Raw genomic sequence first — 17,033 nt, forward strand, 5'->3', positions numbered from 1 at the left:
ATGGTGAGGCCTTTATAAACTGAACCGTTCACGGTTTTAAAGGATTGGTTGTAGATATGGTGGTCTTAGAAATGTGATATTCACTGGCAATGTTTGTTTATGTTCACAAAAAATACAGGTCTCTTTCATAAGGCGACTTCTTGGAAATGTCGTCAATAGATATAATTCACTATAATTATTTTCTAATGGATAATGGAATTAATTTAATCTAATGTCAACTAGAAAACGGCTATTTAGAATAGGGAGAAGCACTATAACTGTAATTAAGAGTACTGCAATTTTTCTTTCACAATCAGCTGTTATATAAGATTAGCTGCTTTCCTGTGCATTTTTCATCCATATGTCTTGAACAAATATACAGCAAATGCAAGACAAATTATTAAAATATTACAATTTGAAGCATTAATACTAATTTCCTATTACTATACATTATACTATTAATGAATGATGAATTTATATAATATGTATACTTAGAATCTATTAACGATAAACTTTGAATCTGATGACTCTCTCTCTCTCTATATATATATTTATGTAGTTACAAAATTTTATTAGATGTTATTATATGCATAGTTCTTTGTAATCTTCACTAATTACAAATTAGTTCTTTGTAATTAATTTCTAATAAAATGCTTCATATTTATTACTATATTTTGAGGTGATTGTACTTAAATTTGCAGATATGTTGAGTTCTAAGAGTTGTTCCATACCCCCTAAAAATAAATAAAATGAAAATTAAAAACACTATTCCAAATTGCTGTAATTGAAAGATTAAGAGGTTACATTTGGAATTCATTTTCTGACAGGATGTCAGCTGACAGTTTTAATTTATTCAGAAATCTAGAAGAAAATATCTCTAGAAAATCGCCAAATTATGATTGTTACATTCAAAAAAGCTTTCAATGAGAAATATATTTAAACTTTGATAATAAGCTCAATCTAAAGTAAAGAATAAAATATCTCTTTGCCAAATTTTCATTGTGCTTAACTGTTTGAATATTCCTAAACTAAAAAGGAACTAAAGGCAAAATTAAAAAGAAATAAAATAAAATTCAAGTGTTTTTAATTAAAAAGTTAATAGTTTTAATAATGAAACATAATTATATTTAATCTCAACCATATTACCTTAAAAATAGCATGTGAGAAACTCCACAATGATATTTTTCATTTCCACATACACATACCAAAGTTAAATAAATAAATAAATAATAAAATGCAATTTCAGATTTATCATTGAAACGTTATAGCTAATCACTTAATCAGAGAGTAGAAAGTTTGCTTTCAACCTAATAAATTAAATAAATAAAGTAGTGATAAAAGATACAAACAGACATATATTTGAGATATTAAAAGTTCAGATCTGAATACTCCATTTATTATAATTAAAATTATAAATACATGGTATAGTAATAAAAAAACCCACAAGTCCCTTTTGATTATGTGCGCTTTTATCAGTATGGGCTTTTATCAATGTGTGCTTTCATCGCTGTGGGTATTTGTCGCGTGGGCAATTATCATAGTAGGCTTTTTTCTGGGGGCTTTTGTCGCGTGCGCTTTCGCCCAGTGGGCTTTTGTCTGGGAACCCATTGATGCATGCGCGTAAGACCTTTATGGCTGTGAATATGCATGTGTGCATGCGCATAATACGTTTACACATGTGCGTTTAATGAATAGCGGACTGTATAAGCTAAGCTAAAATTATCTAATTCAGTTAATGTTGCAAATTGCGTTGTTCCTTAATCTTCGAATTGGATCCGGCTTATTATTTTTTGCAGACTGTTAGAGCAATTTTATAAAAGTAAGCTTGAACTTTCGATTATGTCAAATAGAATTTCTGATGTTGGAGCTCCCAAAGGATCTACAAAGCAAAAGTATGTTTTGATGTCCATCAAACAAAAAATAGGAATTGCTGCAAAAAGTGGATAAAGGCATATCCTTTGTTTATCTAATCATTCCGAAATCTGTTTATCAATTTCATGCTGCTCTGCAGCGTGGAAGGGGGGGCGGAAGAAACGCCGCAACGCGCAATGAATTGGAAGTTGATCTGTCAGCACTATCCTTATCTTCAGGGCAGATGTTTTATTTTATTTCGCTCATAATGCCTTACTAAATGCAGTATTTCATTTCGATGTACTCCGTCTTTGATATGATTTAAATCAAATTTCTGGTCATTATATATGGTCGCTTCCAATAGTGAAGAAAGTGACACAGAGGTTAATGAAAACGAAAAACTTTCGTTTGACAAATTGATCGGTATTCTCTAAGCAGCAATTATAGGACTTGAACAGCGGAACTTTGTAACTGAACAAGAAATTATGTTTGATTATAGAATTATACAGAAAGTATTATCATATAAAACGAAGCAACTTAAACAACTTACATTGAAAGAAATGTTTAATAAAGTAAACAAATAAATATTAAGCGTTTTTTTTTTTTTTTTTTTTTGTAAATTTTGATACCCTTTAGATCATAATTGTTCTTTATGTCGTAAATTACGGTTTCATATTTTTAATTTTATAATTTCTGCATGCCATCTTACCTGATTTAAACTGATGATCTATAATCCGGAATCGCCGAAGTCCCGACGAGTCCGGATTAGCGACTTTTGACTGTATATTATTCGCGATTCCAAAAATTCATGGGCAGCCATTTCGACCATTATCATCTTCTATAAAAGTTTTCAAAAACATTAAATAACAGTTAATTTCTAGTTCTAGTAGCAACAATTTTTAATAATTTTTTAAATTCCATTAATGCTCCAACAAAAACTGTGTTCTTATTTAGCAGACTTAAAAGTTAAATCATTAACCTTTTTGAGCTGTTTTGCAAATAAGTAGGCAATGCGCTTTTTATAATTTTTAATTCTATTGGCTATAGATCTGAATTTAAGTGGTGTTTTATGGAATTTGGGAAGAGCTCTGAGGTTAGAAAATATATTGTTTTCCAGCAGAGTTGCAGCTAGGGTTTTCAGTACCAGAGGACAGCTCAAAATTTTGCACCCCCTCTTGTTTGCTAAGAATGGAAATTATTTAATTCTAACATTTCGTAACATGAATTTGGCTTCCCCTTGGACAAATGTCTCCCCTTGTTCCAATCTAGCTATGCCCCTGATTTACAATAGGAAATTAAACTTTAAAATTGTTTATAATGGAGATTTCTTTTTCAACAATTTTCCCTTTATTATAAAGTAATTGGTTGATTGAATTTTGCCTCTATTAGTTGACTATAATATTTTTTCTAAATAATAATGAAGTTATTACCTGTTTTATCTACTCTTGTGATAGTAATTTTTTTTTTTTAAAGATCTTGGGTCTTGTGTTTAATTTTATTTCTATTTAAATTGCCCAAAATTTTGAAAATCTGGTGTTTTATTTAATTAAAATCTTATTTTTTCTATTCTAAGAATACATTACTTGGCATATTTACTTTATATCCTGTTTTGATAATAAATTCATTGAGGTTAACTTTGATCAATACTATTAAGGCAGTGAAAGTTATAATGCTGTAGATTGGCCTGAACTTAGTTCCTAATTTCACGAGGTCTTTTAATTTTGCACAATCTCTAAATTATCTGTGGTGATGTGCTTATGATGTTCATTGAGAAATGGAAAATACTCTGGTGTTGCACAGAAACAAGCTGCTGCAGTGGGATTTAGATTATGCTGGTTAGTAATCCAACTACTTATATATACAGTCAAAAGTCGTTAATCCGGACTCGTCGGGACTTCGGCGATTCAGGATTATCGATTTTTCAGGATTATAGATCATCAGTTTAAATCTGGTAAGATGGCATGCAGAAATTATAAAATTAATAATATGAAACTGTAATTTATGAAATAAAGAACAATTATGATCTAAAGGGTATCAAAATTTACAAACAAAAAAAGGTTAATATTTATTTGTTTACTTTATTAAACATTTCTTTCAATGTAAGTTGTTTAAGTTGCTTCGTTTTATGTGATAATACTTTCTCTTTAATTCTATAAACAAACATAATTTCTTGTTCGGTTACAAAGTTCCGCTGTTCAAGTCCTATAATTGCTGCGTCGAGAATACCGATTAATTTGTCAATCGAAATTTTTTCGTTCTCATTAACATCTGTGTCACTTTCTTCGGTACTTACGTATTATCGCAACCAGATTGGCGTTATTTGTAAGTTTGAGCAAAAAAGTATGAATAGAAAGAAACTGTACATTTATTAATTACAGATAATTTTTAATACAGATTTTTATATTATTTTGTTTACCCTACTTATGGCAACCTTATGTGAATTTATTAAAGCAAGGTGTGCGTAGTTCGTAGATTCGTTCGTTGCCTACATTGTGCCATTCATAATGTTTTTTTAAGTTAAAACATGTCGCTGTGTACATGGATTCTTGTCAAATATTTTTGGTTAGAAACTTTTTGCTATCTAAATTTTTTGTTTTTGTTTCGGATTTTTAGCTTAAATCGTGTGTTCAAAACGTAGTTTTTGCATGTGCGAAAACAGCATTTTCGGAGACATTTTAGGCTTAAAGTTCGAAATATAGACAAGAATCCATGTACACAGTGACATGTTTTAATTTAAAAAAACATCTACGAATGGCACAATGTAGGCAACGAACGAATCTACGAACTACGCACACCTCGCTTTAATAAATTAACATAAGGTTGCTGTAAGTAGGGTCGCCAAATTTGGCGATTTATGTGAATTTTTGCCTGGTTGCGTTAATACGTAAGTACCCTTTCTTCACTATCGGAAGCGAATTATAATGACCAGGAATCTGATTTAAATCATATCAAAGACGGAGTACATCGAGATGAAATACTGCATTTAGTAAGAAATTATAAGCCAAATAAAATAAAAACATCTGCCCTGAAGATAAGGATGTGCTGACAGATTAACTTCCAATTCATTGTGCGCAGCGGCATTTCTCCCCCCCCCCGGCCGCAGAGCAGCGTGAAATTGATAAACAGATTTCGGAATGGTTAGATAAACAAAGGATATGCCTTTATCCACTTTTTGCAGCAATTCCACTTTTTGTTTGATGGACATCAAAACATACTTTTGCTTTGTAGATCCTTTGGGAGCTCCAACATCGGATAAGCCAAATAAAATAAAAACATCTGCCCTGAAGATAAGGATGTGCTGACAGATCAACTTCCAATTCATTGTGCGCCGTGGCGTTTCTCCCCTCCCCTGGCCGCAGAGCAGCGTGAAATTGATAAACAGATTTCGAAATGGTTAGATAAACAAAGGATATGCCTTTATCCACTTTTTGCAGCAATTCCACTTTTTGTTTGATGGACATGAAAACATACTTTCGCTTTGTAGATCCTTTGGGAGCTCCAACATCGGAAATTCTATTTGACATAATCGAAAGTTCAAGCTTACTTTTATAAAATTGCTCTAACAGTCTGCAAAAAAATAATAAGCCGGATCCAATTCGAAGATTAAGGAACAACGCAATCTGCAACATTAACTGAAATAGATAATTTTAGCTTATACCGTCCGTTATACATTAAACGAGCACACGCACATGTGCAGCTGTAAAGGTCTTATGTGCACGCGTGAACGCCTATGCGCATGCGTCGACGCTACGCATGCGCAGAAAGTTTGTAGCTTTGAGGTCCGGATTATAGATCATTCCGGATTATGGGTGTCCGAATTAACGACTTTTGACTGTATATTTCTTTTATATTTAAAAAATGGTATGATAAGTGCACCATTACTGGAAAGTGTTTTTGATTAGATGTATAAATGTACGTATATGCACATATGTATGCCTACATATATATATATATACACACAATACATGCATTTCCAAATCCGGTCTTGACAACAGGAAAATACCCCCGTTTTTGCAGAAAAGACAATTTTGTATAATCTACTTTTGAAATGTACACACATTCTTATGGATTAAATTAATTATCTTATGGATCTTATCAATTATGGATTATTAATTATCTCATGGATTAAATTAAGAACTGTGAAATAAACTCGTCTTCTGGAGCTACCTTGGCGATAATGTATGAAATGTTTCTGCACTGAAGAGAAACTACAATTCGACCATCTCAAACACAGCCCTGCCTGGAATTCTGCGAAAACACATAGACTCATCCAAAAGGGATGTTTTTGCTTTCTGCGGCGTGAAAGTCTTTTGTTCTCCGGAAAGAGATATGCTGGAGGAAAAGAAAAGTCCCCTTCCTTCAAGCCTATTTTGAGAATGATTTGGTCCGAGATGATCAAACTATAATGCTTATAGTTATCAATCTATGCATGTGTATTTTTCTACTCTCATTTTAAAATATACCAATTTTTGGTGCGCTCATGTTCACATTTTGTCGGACGGTGAAAATTTTCACTTTTAAAATACAGCATCATTTCATTGCAAATATTTATTATGCTTACTATTTTCCATGTACCATCATCAACTGGAAAAGTTGCTTAATTTTTTTCAAGAAAAATGCATATAGTGGAAATTGGCAAGAAAAATGCATATAGTGAAAAATAGTGGAAATTGGCATAATATGCAATTGCATGTTGAAAAAGAAACCATTTGTCATGCTGTATTCAGGAACCAATTTGGTTGTGATGTGTTTGAGACATTATTAGGAGCAATTGCTGATCAGCTGCAATCAGAAACAGTTAATAAAAAATGAGTTTTCTGATATGATTATGTATTTTTTTAAAATAAACTGCTTACAAAATTGCATTTAATGAAATAATATATGGACTTTTACTATTTAATTAAATATTACATTAAATAAAATTTATATAACTTCTTTTCAAAATGGATATATTAAAAAACTTATGCCATGTAGACACTGAAAGAATCGCCGGTTTAGTTTATTATTTTTAACTCAAATCATTTTCATTTTCTTGCATGCTTATAACACTTGGCAGCAAATCGCACTTTTTTCAGCCCAAATTGCGCCAACACTGTTTTCTCTCGCCAAGGTCGATACAGAAGTATACAAAAATTTGTTCACTTTAATACTTCGTATTAAAATAAATCTAAGTACCTAAACAAACAAACAAAAAAAAAAAAAAAAAAAAAAACTATGCGTTAAAAAATACAGAAACTGGCAATTTCTGAAGTACAGGAATTAAATTTACTGATATTTTTGGCTTTACTCTTATATGCGCCCTAATTTCACCAAATGTGGCGATACATGCACTGGTTTTTGGCAAGATTGCATGTTGTATGGCAACCCTTTTAACGTTTAAAACTCTTTTGGAGTTGGTTTAATTGCTCGTTGGTTCGTATCATGCGTGTTTTGACATGGCCTATGTTGCAATGATAGACGTGGTGGCAAGATTTCAGTCGCTTATTTTAGATTGTATGGAAAGTAAATTTAGTATTAAAAGGTACGATGTTGGAGTTGTTAACGAGTCTTTTGTTCACGGGTGTGTTTATGAGGATTGAAGTGTATTTTTGGAATTTCAGTTTGACATTTAAAACGGAGTCCGAAATGCGGAGCTGCTATGAGAACTCAGACAAAGAAGGGCATTTTTGATAGTTCTTGTGTGGATTTCCAGTTAAATGGTTGCTGGTAAAGTATGTGGTTGTCAGCGAAGTTTAAGATTTGGATTGTGGTTTTGGTGTAGTAAGTTAACTTTGGAGGAAGTTTTTATCATTACTTTCGAAATTTTGAATCTCAGAAAGACATGTGATATAACAAAATCGTGGCACTTTTGTTCAGAGACGTTGTGTGACTGGCGAAATTTTATTAACGAATGTATTATGGTAAGTGCATTTTATTTTACTGTTTTTATTTTGTAGAATGTTATATTCATTGTTTTTTTAATATGAATTTTTGTTGTTTTTTGAATTGTTTGTAATTTAGTTTAGTTTATTTGATTGATTTGTGTGCAGTGCCTAGAATGTGCAATTCATAGATGTTTTTTGAAGGTAAAACATATCGCTGTGTACATGGATTCTTGTCAAATATTTTTGGTTAAAAACTATGTTTTTGCTATCTAAACGGATTTCGGATTTTTAGCTTAAATTGTGTCTTCAAAACATGGTTTTTGCATTTGCAAAAACCGCGTTTTTGAAGACATTTTAGGCTTAAAATTCGAAACGTAGACAAAACATTTTGGTAGTAATATGGCAGCGTGGAGTTTCTGGCCAAAAATGTTTGGCGAGAAATTTGGCGACCTAAGGGCACATATAAGAGTAGTTCCATATTTTCTAGTGAGAGCGCAAAATTTCATGGGGATATATTTTTTACATTTTCACTGATCACTGTGTACTGTTTTGATATGCACAGATTTTAACTGAAAATTTATAAGCATTGAACAATTTTAACACTTTTCGAAACAAGCATGTACAATTAAATGCATGTGAACCAAGCTAACTTTTCTGACTTTAGTATGGTTAACCTCTCGAAGCCGGCTGGTACAGCAGTTGTACCAGGAAAATGACTTTCTCAGACGCCGGCATTGGTACAACTGTCGTACCATCCATGCTTTCTTCATTTTAGAGAATTGCCTATCTGTAGATCTTTGGGTGGTCCATTGTCGTTGCTCAGAGTAGCCGCTGGCTACGCATTATTTCCCTCTTCTCATCAGTTTGGCTACATTTTGGCAAAAACCCCAGGTTTCGTCTCGTGCCAATATACTTGAAAATTAAATAGAGGCCATCTCTTTCTCAATCTGTCTCATAATTTTAATGCTAATTTTTTTAGTACTGACTTTTGCTATGATTAAAACGTCAGCGATTTTGCACGCTCTTTAAGCATATTTAACATATTTAATGTTTTTTAATCATAACAAATAAGAATAGATTAATATTTTAGATGTAATGCCCTTCTAGAAAATAGGTAAAACCGCTTTTATCGTTTACTTCCTTTTCATACTTATGAATAATAAGATTTTATTTTGACATTTTTTTGTGGAGTGCATAAAACCCTTAAGAACTGTTAACTCTTTTGCTTCTATTATGTAGGTAATTTTGTCTGATTTATCAGGAGATAAATAAGAGACAATTGTATGCATAATAGGTTTTGTGATTTTCATTCATTCAGTGATTGCTTTCAATGATTTTCATTGATTGTAAATTAAATAAAATCAATTTATCTTTAGACCCTCTTTTAGGATGAGATCTGCCAAAAAGTATTTAAATATCAGTAAAGCTCACGTTACTTCTAAATTGAATCAAAACATCAGTTACATTTTATAAAATTTCGGCCAGTTTTATATGCTGAAATTCTTATACTCCTCAAGAAATAAAGGGAATTCAGACAAGTTGATAAAAAAATATCTTTAAAAAAGTTTGTTATTTTGTCTGTAATAAGGTGTATGTCAACTTACTATTAAATGTATGAAAATTAGGATTGGATTACGGAAAAGTACGCAAACGCTATCTGCTTAAGGGGATGGATGCTTTCGTGTAAACCTTTTTAAGAGAAAATTGCTCGCATTTACATTCCTGGTGGAAAACTCCACATGTAATCAACCCGCTCTTCGGTATTGATTGGATTAATTTTGTTCGCTTACTGAATTACATCAAAGCACACAACAATTACCTGTATAAGGGGAGTTATGCCTTCGCGGAGGACTTTCTAAGAGAACTGGCTTGCATTTACGTTACACAAAAACCGTGAATCCAACTATTTAGCCGGGATTCAAACCCAAGCGAGCTACAAGTGTTCAGCCACCTTTACCTCTCTACTGAAGAGCCCGTAAAAATATTGATAAAGGAAAAGTATTGAAATAACCGGTTTAATTTACTAACCTAATATTTCTCAATCGACAGTACATAAATTACGCATATAAGGGGGATTATTTGTGAATAAATAAACTGTATTGCACTTTTCTCCACTATTTCATATTACGATGGAATTATTGCATTTCAAAGTTATTTCTCATGAATTAATTTTGCTCTTCATGATTTTTGATATTTTCAAAGAGAAAATTCCACACTTTAAATAAAAAAATACACGAGAAGATACTTTATGCAAAATTTGGCGTAAATTGTTTTCTTAATTTTGCTTTGAAAATATTCCAGGGTAATCGTTTTCATTACTGGAAGAAATATGAAAAACAGATTTACTACATTGTGTCAACACCCAGTATTTCCTTATTCTTTTGAAAACGTGAAAGATTACTCTTTCTAAAATAAATTAGAAAATATATTATGTGCAAATAAAATATTCGTTGAAAATGAAATAGACTTTAACTTTTGGATATAACGATGGTTTTAGATGAAATTTCTACTTATGAAAAGAAATTGACATATAATTAATTCTTCATGAACATTTAAAACTGTTCTCAAAATTCTTTTGATGATTGCATGTATAGGTCACAGACTTTTTTATCTGCTAACATAAACAAAAGCCAATTTTACAAAGAAAAATTCTCGTTAAAGATATACCTTCTTTGCCTGATAGTCCAATGTAATACTTGTTAAAGTTAGTTAGACTTACAAATCTAGTCCGTATTTACTATATTTTGTTAAATTTTGTTCTCGCTTTCTAATTTCTAATACGAAAATACGAATATAAATGAAGAATGAAAACAAAGTTAAAAAATTCACAAATTATTTACGAGATTGATTAGAAATAGTGAGTGAAATATAAACATTGCATACATTTTGTTCTAAATAAAGTGTGCACTGGATATGCATCCAGTACTGCATATTTATTTAGAACTTCATTTAAATGAAAGCAAAATAATCATCGAAAAAATTGCAAATCTAGCAACCCCTCTACTATTCGACGTAAGCATCTGACAAACATGTAAATTTTACTTCATCCATGGAGGGGAACTAACGACTTTTCTCATCAGGAAAATGTCATAGAGGGGGCAAAACTGTTTCGGATCGCGCCGGTCTGAAGGCTATATTATGAGAATTTCGGCCCGGTTTTAGAAGGTTAACCGAAGTTGATTTCAATACAAAATAAATCAGTTATATTTCGAGGAAAAGCATGTGGCTCTAGTGTAGAATTGGGTGCCCCTTCAATTAGTGACATTTTTTTTTTTTTTTTAATTTTGGAGATGAAACCTCACTTCTGATTACCATGATAGTTTCAACTTGTTTTAGCTTACGGATTTTATTTAAATGAAAATAGATTGATGTGTACATGGAAAAATTTCAGACAGTGTGCAATGCCTAGTTTGTGCAATTCCAGGATGTTTTTATAAGTGAAAACAGGACTAATCTTTGGAATATGGTAACAGGTAGTTTGGCGACATTTTGGTAAAGCGATAAAAATTACTAGCTAGGACTTTAGCAATAATCTGAGAAGTACAGAGTTCCAAATTTGCCCTGTAAAAACAAATTTCTGTGCACGTTTGTTCCACTACTTTCCGGAAAATTCCGATCGTGATTTGGCTAAAGTGCAGAATCGTCCCCTTATTTGTTTGCCGCTTTTTACAAGAGTAAGAAGAATTGGATTTTTGTCAATTTTCTTTGACTTTTTAAGCGAAAATAGGTCGATGTGTACATGGATAAAGTCAAGAGTGTGCGCAATGCCATTTTTGTGCAATACTAGGTTTTTTTTTAAGTGAAACTAAGTCGACGTGTACATGGATACCGAGTATGTGTAATTCATAAACGCGCCAAGCAGTGGGCGATTCTGCACTTTTCCCCATGATTTTAGCTAATAAGCACTTAGAAACAATTTCGCACATAATCTTCGTCATGATTAAGCACTTTTGTTCCATAAAAGTTCTAGCATAAGCGTAATTCGGCTAGCAGATTGTAGGAAAATATGTTTAGTAAAAAAAAAAAGAAAAACATGTCTTTACTTCATGGAAACAAAATGGCGTCCAAAAAAAAAACAAAAAAACTAGCAGGTTGCTGCAGTACGGTTTGTCGCCAAAAAATCGCCAAGCTACCATAATCCGAAGATTCACCGAAAACAGATCGATGTGTACACGGACACAGAGTTTGAGTAGTTCTTTGACTTCTTATTTTGGTTTTGTGTAGCGGCCATCTTAAAATTGTGCCTTCCTGACGCCGATCTTGGCGTCAAAAAAGAATCGCCAAGAAACAAGGGGCACCCAATTGTAAACTTTTATTCTGAGTTACAGAGAATTTTTATGCAAGATTATAAAATCATCAACGGTCTAAACAAAAGTATGCTACAAGAACTTAAATGATATGAATAATTCACATTTTATACATTCAAGTGAATTTAGCCATCACATCTATTTATTATATACTCACTGTTAGTAAAAAGATTATTATACGTATTTACCTTTTTAAAGGAGCTCAGATATTTATTTTTCGATATGTATAAAAAGTTCACTCGCAGGCGGACAGACAAAGTAGACAGATGTTTTGTTTTGCACTCACTAAGTCTTTCTGCACCGATGTGCGAAAAATCAAGCTTAGGTGCGAAGGAAAAAGAGGACAATTTCGTATTTCAGAGGAGATTAAAAAGGAACTTCCTACATTTTAGATGGGACAAAATAAAATTAAAATAAATGGCTCGATGCATGAACGAAGTTCAGGTGTTTGTGGGCTCCTGGGTTAGAAAACCCTCATCCCAGTCGAATGCATGGGTCTATTTCCGAACTTTGCTGAACGTGAATAAAACAAGGATTAGCAATTGAAGTGAGGCCGACCAAGGCCAACTAGATATCTACATGCCTGCTCCACCGATTTGTGACATCACAATCGAAGGCGATCGTTCCTCGGTAGACGCAGCCGACTGATTCATTTATGTAGTACGCAGCGTTTTATTTCAAACTCAAGTCAAGTTAAATTAATTTTTACAACTAATATTTCGAATTTTAGGAATAATAACGTACTATGTTACATCGTAATGATGGATATTTAAATACTAAATACCGTTCTACCGATTTATCAAACAGAAAATAAAAATAAGATTCGAGTGATATTGTAAATATAGCAGAGCTGATTTAAATAAACTGAAACATATCTGAACTTTTATACAGAAATAAAATGGACACAAAATTATTTATAAAAATTATACGGTATGTTAATATCAATGAAAATATAACATGTGTAATGAACTAAACATGAGATGTTTTCATTTTGTAATTAAAAGAAAAAATATGTTAAGGCTCTCAGATGATTTTATATTGCTTAAATTATGAAGACTGATTTATACTGCTTGAATACTAAACAAACATATATAGTATTTCATAATAAAATTAATATCAATTCATTAATTCTAATATAATAAAATATTGCTTTATAATTATTTTTCGGTGCAATGATATTGAAGCAAAATGAACTCTCTTTTCTTCATTCCCATAAAGATTTTTCAAGATTCAATCTGAGATCCTAAGATGCTTTTTAATAATAAATACACATGTGGACATTAAGTGAAATACATAAATCTTATTAATACATTAATATATTAAAAGTATATCTGAAGTTTAGTCTACATATTGAAAAAAAGGTTCATTCTAAAGATGTTTTATAGCAAAAACATTACACAGAATATTCAAAAATATATTTCAAATTCTCTTAAAAAAAGCAAGATCATAACTATGCAATCAATCCCAATGAGCATCATATCATGCTCCAAAAAATTCGTATGAAAGAAAATCTGATTAAAAATACACTCTTACTACATCTCATTAAAAATCACAATATTAAGCAATGAAAAATCCTGAGAGTCATTACGATAGTATAAGATACTGATTAGCCAGTTGAAATTATCATTTCACATCTGCAATAAGTTGTCATTTGAATTTTTTAAATATTAATAATGGAACATTATTATTGTAGACTCTGATGTGAGGTCCACAAAAATAAACTTCAAGCTTGAATAAGTTTCTACGACTCACTGATATTACAATATATCATTTATATCATTCTATATGCCAACATGGATATAGTTTACAGATGCTTAGTATTCAATTAATTTAGACATTCTTCTTTTTTTCTTTTAAAAATATTTAAACTCTTTGTACACCACATACTACTACATTAATTTGTATTGCTTAAATTAATTAGATTGATTTATACTGCTTAAATATTAAAAAGATATGTGATATTTCATTACAAAATTCATAAACATATTAATTTTAATAAAATTTTGATTTACATTTATGATTTTACATGCAATCCTATTGAAGCAAAAGCCAATTTGTTTTCTTTCTCATAATGACGTTTCAACATTCAATAATCTAATATCTTAAGGTACTTTGGTACTTACGTATTATCGCAACCAGGTTGACGCTATTCGTAAGTTTTGACGCTATTTGTAAGTTTGAGTAAAAAAGTATGAATGGAAAGAAAATGTACATTTATTAATTACAGATAATTTTTAATACAGTTTTTTTATATTATTTTCTTTTAAAATATAAAATAGCAATTAAACCCTTCCGGTTTCGAATTTGAATAAGTTGCAGAATTATTTTTTTGGCAGAAATCTTTTGGCTATTGCTTTTAGCACCGATTAAAAACCGTATTCGCCATAACCATGTACACGTCGACTTATTTTTACTTAAAAAAACATCCCAGAATTGCACAAAAATGGCATTACGCACACTCTTCACTTTATCCATGTACAATGCTATTTTCTCATAAATTACAAAAATTTGCACGAAAATGCAGGAAAATTTTGTGAATCTCCACATGCTCTTTTTACAAAACTACGTATAACACGTAGGGTTGGCAAATTTCGCAAAGCTAAAAACTCAAAGCTAAAAACTTTCTGCGCATGCGCCGCATTGACACATGCGCATAGGCGTTTACGCGTGCGCGTAAGACCTTTTACCACTGTGCATATGCATGTGCGCAAGCACAGAATACGTTTTTGCGCGTTTTATGTATAACGGACGACATAATCTAAAATTATCTAATTATCTATTTCAGTTAATGTTGATGATTGCGTTGTTCCTTAATCTTCGAATTGGATCCGGATTATTATTTTTTGCAGACTGTAAGAGCAATTTTATAAAAGTAAACTTGAACTTTCGATTATGTCAAATAGAATTTCCGATTCTGGAGCTCCCAAAGAATCGTACAAAACGAAAGTATGTTTCAATGTCCATCAAACAAAAAGTGAAACTCCTGCAAAAATGGATAAAGACATGAAGAATGTGACAGAGAGGTTAGTGAAAACGAAAAAATTTCGATTCACAAGTTAGTCGGTATTCTCGACACAACAATTAATGGGACTTGAACAGCGGAACTTTGTAACTGAACAAGAAATTGTGTCTGTTTATAGAATCAAAGAGAAAGTATTATCACATAAAACGAAGCAACTTAAAACAACTTACATTCAAAGAAATGTTTAATAAAGTAAACAAATAAATATAAAGCTTTTTTTGTAAATTTTGATACCCTTTAGATTATAATTGTTCTTTATTTAATAAATTAAGGTTTCATATTTTTAATTTTAGAATTTCTGCATGCCATCTTTTGAGATTTAAACTGATGATCTATAATCCGGAATCGCCGAAGTCCCAACGAGTCCGGATTAACGACTTTTGACTGTATATGAGAAAAAAAGTTTTATTTTAAAGATGTTTTAAAGCATGAATATTGTTACGAATTTGCTATTTAAAAAGCTAATGTTAGTTCATTTATAAATTAAATGGTTTTATTTCTCGCGCAGTGCAGCGCGTGACGAATATTAAAAGAAAGCTAAGCCGGAAAATTGAAAATACAAGAGCGCGTGCATTAAATAAATAAATATCTCTTTTTGCTTTCGAGAAAGTACTGGAAAATTCTAGCGCGTGATTTTAAAATCTTATAAAAGGAGGAAAACATCTCAGTTCGTAGTAGTTGCTTGCTTAGTTTGTTGTTGTTTAGAAAACTGCTCTTGTTGATTGTAGCGAATTCGCGGATTAGCGTTCTTTAGCTGTTTTGAATTACGTTCTATTGGATATTTGAGTAGTTAAAAGATAACTACTGTGAGATATTGTAATACTGCATGATAATTTGAGAAAATTTAAGCATTTTTGTTGTGATAATAATAAATTTTTGTTCATTTCTCATCGGACTTGTGCATTCATTTCATAACGAACCCGTACGCACGCAACAATTTTTGGTGTCAGAAGTGGGATTTGAATGCCAATAACAAGAGGGATGGAAGAACAATTGAGACAGCTCATTGCTTTTGCTGCTTTCCAAGAAAAGATGGAAGCTGGCCAAACATCTTTTAAAGAAGAAATGAAATTGGGCCAGGAATCCGTTAAGGAAGAGATGAAATCTCTTAAAAATGAGATGAAAGCAGGTCAGGACGAAATGAAAAGAGAAATTACCTGCGTAATAGAAAATAAATTTGAGGCTATGGAAGGCAGAATAGACGCGGTTGAAACTAAAGTTGGACATATAGAAGAGACAGTTTCTGCCGTCGAACAACAAATTGATGATAGGGTTTCTGCTGCCGTCGCCAAAGAAGTTGACAGCCTAAAGAAGTGCATAGCGACGGTAGGAAACAATTCTGCAGGTTTCAAATTTTTATCGATGCCTGCTCGTTCCGTTCTGAAACTATCTACATATGATGGGAAGACCTCCTGGCAGGTGTATAGGACACAATTTTCTATCGTTGCGGATGCGAATGGATGGGATTCCCAAGCTAAGGCCTGTCATCTCGCCGCTTCTCTGAGAGCAGACGCAGCGGATATCCTGCAGACGCTTCCCGAAAATCAAAGGCTAGATTTCGAAGCTCTATCCGGCGCTTTGGAGCTGCGCTTCGGCGAGAAATGTTTAACCCACCGGGCGGCTCGCATTCAAATCTATTTACGTCTCGAAAACTGCAGTAAAAATTAACCATGTTTACAATTTTTTTTTCACTTGGAGTAAACCAAAATTGTCCTGAAAACGGCCTTTGCTAGATTTTCTTCCCCCCTCCTTGTAGGGCGATCAACAAGTCGTTTCACTTAAGTGATGGCTTCCTACTGTCCTTTGATTACCGCCTAGAGGCGATTAAGCAGATGGGCTGCTTTTGCCCCATGGAGGTAGGAAGTAAGAAGGAGTCGCCCTAAACAAGTTTTTCCGTACCCTGCTCTGAAGCACCGGCGATCCCTACGTGGTGACCAAAACATTGGGTCATTTACCATTGAGTTCTATGGGATTTGACGCGTTCGGGTGTAAATATTTTGTAATTACGTC

The 17,033-nt window shown here is 32.3% G+C and overlaps 1 protein-coding gene across 4 annotated transcripts in view; it reads right to left on the reverse strand.

Annotated features, from left to right (window-relative positions):
• Positions 1-12,445, reverse strand: part of LOC118183506 (uncharacterized) — a 155,060-nt gene extending 142,615 nt beyond the window's left edge. Inside the window, exon 1 of one of the 4 annotated variants that reach the window (XM_085819280.1) lies at positions 12,190-12,445. The gene's annotated coding sequence lies outside the window, so the exon portion shown is untranslated. The remainder of the gene's footprint in view (positions 1-12,189) is intronic. The other 3 variants (XM_085819285.1, XM_085819287.1, XM_085819290.1) reach the window with 3 other exon arrangements.
• Between the last annotated feature and the right edge of the window lie 4,588 nt (positions 12,446-17,033).

The sequence above is a fragment of the Stegodyphus dumicola genome, chromosome 1, assembly GCF_044657685.1.
Source record: "Stegodyphus dumicola isolate Sdum_Otavi_A_Nest chromosome 1, ASM4465768v1".
Classification (NCBI taxonomy): domain Eukaryota; kingdom Metazoa; phylum Arthropoda; class Arachnida; order Araneae; family Eresidae; genus Stegodyphus; species Stegodyphus dumicola.